This window comes from Phascolarctos cinereus, unplaced genomic scaffold (genome assembly GCF_003287225.1).
Source record: "Phascolarctos cinereus isolate Bilbo 61053 unplaced genomic scaffold, phaCin_HiC Scaffold_9;HRSCAF=440, whole genome shotgun sequence".
NCBI classification, from domain to species: Eukaryota; Metazoa; Chordata; class Mammalia; order Diprotodontia; family Phascolarctidae; genus Phascolarctos; species Phascolarctos cinereus.
In genome coordinates, this window is record NW_027556402.1 from 110,781,967 (window position 1) to 110,787,352 (window position 5,386).

The window sequence follows — 5,386 nt, forward strand, 5'->3', positions numbered from 1 at the left end:
ACAGTAACAGCAATTTTGTAAAGATAATCAACTGTGAAAGATTTAATAATTCTGATCAACACAATAAGCCACCACAACTCCGAAAGACAAATGATAAAAAAAACACAATCCACTTCCAGATAGAGAACTGGCGGGCTCAGAGTGCAAATTGAAGCATATTTTTTTTCTCTTTCTTTTTCTTGGCCTCCCCACCCTCCTCTCTAAACATGGCTAATCCAGAAATGTGTTTTGCATGATGTTAAATTTATAATGGGTTTTGTATTCTTCCCAACGGTTGGAAGACAAGGAGAGGAATAGAATGTGGAAATGAAAATAAAATAAAATTGAACAACAACAGCAAAGGAGAGCCAGAAAAACAGACAAGAAGGAGGGCTTTGAAAACTATGTGTGGGTTCTCTGTCTTCCCTGCTCTGCTCTGCAGGCAGTTCTTCTGCTTTGCCCCTCACCCCCTGAGAATACACAGGTGCACCCAGTTCATCTCTACCCCTGCTTTTGGGAGGGGCAGCTCTCAGCTGCTGAGTTGACTGTATCTGCAGTGGTGTTAAAACAACTACAGATGAAAACCTCAGCATCTTGGCAGTATCAAGTCCCCTGACCTCACTTGTCCCAAAATGTAGCTTCCAAACTAACACCATCTCGAGGGACATTAACAACAACAGCCAAATTCTCTGGGGCTGGGGCTGAGGCTGCCATTGTGGGAGTGGCTGGCTTTGGAGCTGAACTGAGACTACCTTTGGAAGTCTCATCATCGTTTATGCCAGGAACCCCTCCCTGAAACAGCAGCTCTTCTCTGATGTCATCCTGGAGTTTGCTCTCTCTGAGGTCATGGGGCTGTTTTGCCTGATGGTGGCCTTCCTCATCCTCTTCACCACATGATGGAGCTATATGTATTCCCTAACATTTTCAAATATTCTTCTTCGTGCTTCCATGTCTTGTCCACCCTATGTGTACCTTCCCCTCCCCAGGCAGCCTTGGAGAAAATCACTGGTCCAGAATTTGACAAAGGGAAGACAAATACTGTATTAATAGGCTGGGGAGAAAAGTTATACACTGAACTTGTTATATATACTTAAAAGGAAATGGGGCTCAGATTTATAATCTAGCCAATAGCTCATAGGTGCTCAGAGTCCTTAAAAGTCCAGCTAATACGGTGGATCTTTAATAAACCTTGTCTTTGGCTGAAAAAAAAAAAAGGAAAAGGAAACTTTATAGAATAGAGATACAAAGTTTCATGTACAATCATCTTTCTATTTTTTATTTTTAATTTTTTTAGTGTATTAGGTATTTATTAAGTTCAGAATAAAAATATAAAATTTACTTTAAAATCAAATGTCTAGGGGCAGCTAGGTGGCACAGTAGATAGAGTACTGGCCCTGGAGTCAGGAGAACTTGAATTCAAATCCAGACTCAGACACTTACTAGCTGTGTGACCCTGGGCAAGTAACTTAACCCCAACTGCCTCCACAAAATGAATAAATAAAACTTCAAAAATCAAATGCCCAGCTCTTGACAAATCAGAAGACTGATTTGGTTAATAAGTACTGTATTGCCAATTTTCTCTATGTCATATTTTTATTTCTTCCACCTTGCTTTCTGTAGGAAAAGTTGTAAAACTCAAATGGATGTTTTTAGTATGCATTGCCTTTCTTCCTGGTTCTTGTAGGATTGTCTCCTTCTCAAACTACGGGTCTGGGTAAATTGAATTTGGGGTCTTTTTTGTTGAAAAAACTTTTCTCTTTGACCTCTGGCCTTCAATCTCCTGCTGTGCCTTTCTCTTAAGGAAAGAGGAAAAGGAAAGTCTGTGGGGAACAGGATTTCCATCTCTTGCTGCGTCATTTCCTGCCTAATCTCCAGCCTTCAAAGGTAAGAAATATACTGAAATGGGGCCTTCCATCTAAACATTTTACTCTATGCCTTCCATCTTACCTCCAGCCTCCTTTGGGAAGAGAAATGGTGCCTTCAACTCTGTGACGAGCATGCTTATACCCTACACATCCCAGTGATTTTGAATCCCTGTAGGTCCTCCTCCAAATCCCATTCACCATCCCCTACAACCCTACACCTTATTCCCATCCCCCTCAACCCTCCCAGCACAAAGTTTCAACCAAACACACCCTCCCCTGCTTCTGTGTCTTCTGGAATGCCTATTCCATGAATAACAAACCTCTCTTTATCCTAAATCTTTTATTCTCTCACTTCTTCTATCTTCTAGCCATTATGGAAACCTAGGCTCTTCCCTGAAGAGTCAGCTTCCCCAGCCACCCTTTCCAATACTGGCTGCCTCACTGATTCTTCTCAGCTCACTGGTTGATGTGGGGGAGTTGGAACAATCCTAGCTCCCCATTGCCTCTTCCAGGTCCTCTCTCTACCTCCATCACTCAGTAACCTATTCTCCTTTGCTATTCATGCTGTTCATCTCTACCACCAATGAAAATCCTGGTGGCGGTTGTGTACAGATCTCCAGATTACTCCTCTTCCTTCTACAATGAGTTTGGTAAACAGGTGACAATTTTTCTCTCTTCTCTAACTCTTTGTCCATACTGTGACCTCCAATCTCTTGAGTCCTCATTTCTCTTCCAGGTAATCTCTACTGCATTAGCCACTCTCTTTTTTTCCTCATCTTGATCCCTTGGTGAACCAGTTCAACTCTACACTGTCTTCTTCTCTATTGGGTCCCTAGACCTCCTTACCATTTAAATAATTGCACTCTGCCAAGCCTCAGTCTCACTCCCACCAATCACCATCTTTACTCCTACACACAAGCTGCTAAACAAAGGTGGATAAAATCATACAACCATTCAGATTGGATCTGCTACAAGTTTATGTTATACAACCTAAACTGGACCCTCACTGCTGCTAGGCAATTCAACTATACCTCCCTCATCAACTGGCTGTCTCTACCTCTATAGCAGCTTTTCCAGACTTTTTCATCCCCGTTCAAGCTTCCTATGGCTCCTTCTACCCTTATCCTCTCAGCTAAGAATCTAGTCTCATATTTCCCTGAAACAATTGAGGCTCTTCCCCGTGAAGTCCCTCATCTTCCTTCTTCCATATTTCATGTCATTCATATCCCTTCTGCCACCATCTTCTCCTTAACCCTTAATTCACTTGTGAAGTAGCTTTATATTTCACCAAAGCTAATCCCTCTACCTGTTCAGGTGATGCCATTACATCCCACCTCCTCCAATAGATTGTACCCGCTTTCATCAACACTCTGTTACTTACCTTCAATCTCTTCCTATTTTACTGGCTCCTTCCCTACTGCTTAAAAACATGTCCAGCCTATAAAAATCCTCGTTTGATCATTCTATCATGGCTAACTACTGACCTATTTCTCTTTAGCCCTTTGTGGTTAAATTTCTTGAAAAGGCCATCTACAATAGGTACCTCCACTTTCTCTCCTCTCATTCTCTTCTTAACCTCATACACTCCAACTTCCAACCTCATCATTCTACCAAAAATTCTCCCTCCAAAGTTACCAATGATCTTTTAATTAAAAAATCCAATGACCTTTTTTCAGTCCTCATCCTTCTTGATCTCTACATAGCCTCTGACAGTGTCACTCACTCTCTCCTCTTTGATACTCTCTTCTCTCTAGGATTTTGAGACATCATTCTCTCCTGGTTCTCTTCCTACCTGTCTGACCACTCTTCCTCATTCTCCTTTGCTCCATCCTCATCTAGATCATGCCCTCTAATCATAGGTGTCCCACAAGGTTCTGTTCTGGGCCCTCTTCTCTCTCTACACTACTTCATTTGGTGACCTCATCACCAAGTGAATTTATTAATTCACAAGGATTTAATTACTTTCTCTGTGCTGATAATTCTCAAATCTACCTATCTTGCCCTAACTTCTCTGCTGACCTCCAATCTTCAGCTGCTTTTCAAATATCTCAAACTGGATGTCCAAATTCTACTAGTAATTTTTCCCTTGTCTAGGGAAATTTTCTTCAGTGCATTATGGAAATACAGTATTAGAATTAGGATTTTTCATTAATTCCAATATGAGACAGTAGTTTGAGCACTGTATATGGAGAATAAGAAGTTCCTTATAATTCTTATACTTTTTCTCTTTGTTGTATTCTCCGAATCCATTACTTTTGTCTCATTAGATTCCAAATCTCTCTTTTAAAAAAAAAATTGAGTAATATTCTGTGGGGTTTTTTGTCTGCTTTCATTGTCCTTCGTTTTTGTCTTCCAGTAAAATAATTCTACTTTTTGTTTACTCTATTGCTGTTTTTTAATTCTCCACATGCATTTCTAAACTGTTGTTTCATCAGCTTGTCCTATCCCTCAGCTCTAAGCAGTTCTTTATTTATTTCTTTTTTGTGATTTCTTTGGCTAATTCCATTCCCCGCCCCGCCCTTAATTCTTTCATTGGCTCAGGCTATATTATCATGCCCTGAGAAAATTCTTTGTTTCTGGCACAACTCTGTAGTATGTTTTTCCCCTGGTATTTTTAGTCCTGCTTATTTTATTCATAGTATTGAAATTCTTTGGTTTGCTCATTCTTGTTAGTGATTATTAAGATTACCTTTTGAGGATTTCTGGAAGTTTTGCTTCTTTTTGGTGTTTCTGCTGTATTTGAGTAGAATATTGAAAAGGTAGTCTCCCTTGTGATTTCTCATTCTGCCCTATTCACAGAAGTAGTATAGACTTTTAAAGAAGACACTTTAAAACCTCTCTCATAGAATTGCCAAGATAGTTATAAAATAGTGTCTGGTCTGTAAATGCATCATTACGTTCATAGGTTTGAATGCTGGCATAAACCACCAAATAAAAAAGAGAAAAGTCAGTAAGAATTGAAACGTACATATGAATCAGTCTCTGTTTGAGTGGGTGTTGTAGTCCACAAACTTCTCTTTTTGGAGGAGGGGGAAAGAGAGGAAGGCTCTAACCTCTAGACATATCCTTTTCTTCCTTGTGCACTCTTCTCTGGAATCCTTCCATACTAGAATCTTCCAAGCCTAATAGCAGACTGATTCAATCATCAATTTCTGCTTCCTCTCTGCTTCTCTTGATCTAGTGATGAAATAATTTTCTTCCCCATTTGTATGTGCCTACTCTACCAAGAATCATATCACAGATAGGAAAACAAATCATGAGGGCCTGAGTGAGATCACATCCCTTCTCTATAAATACCCTGCTGCCCTCTGCTCGTGTTGCTGACCTGGACTAATGCATAGAGTAGCAGCAGAACCCAGTATCTCATCCATAAAACTAGGAGGAGTGATAAGAGTGTTGTGTAACTTGGATCTGCCAGTTCCACAGGGTCACATCCTACAGGACCAGTTTGGGTTCCTTCCAGGCCCTAACAACTGACTAAGTTCTTAGTAATATTGCTGACTGTGACCTTCCCTGCCTTTCCCTTCCCTGCTTTGGAAATG

At 40.5% G+C, this 5,386-nt stretch overlaps 1 pseudogene; it reads left to right on the forward strand.

Annotated features, from left to right (window-relative positions):
* Nucleotides 1-383: 383 nt before the first annotated feature.
* Nucleotides 384-876, forward strand: LOC110213665 (ATP synthase F(0) complex subunit C2, mitochondrial pseudogene; annotated as a pseudogene).
* Nucleotides 877-5,386: the final 4,510 nt, after the last annotated feature.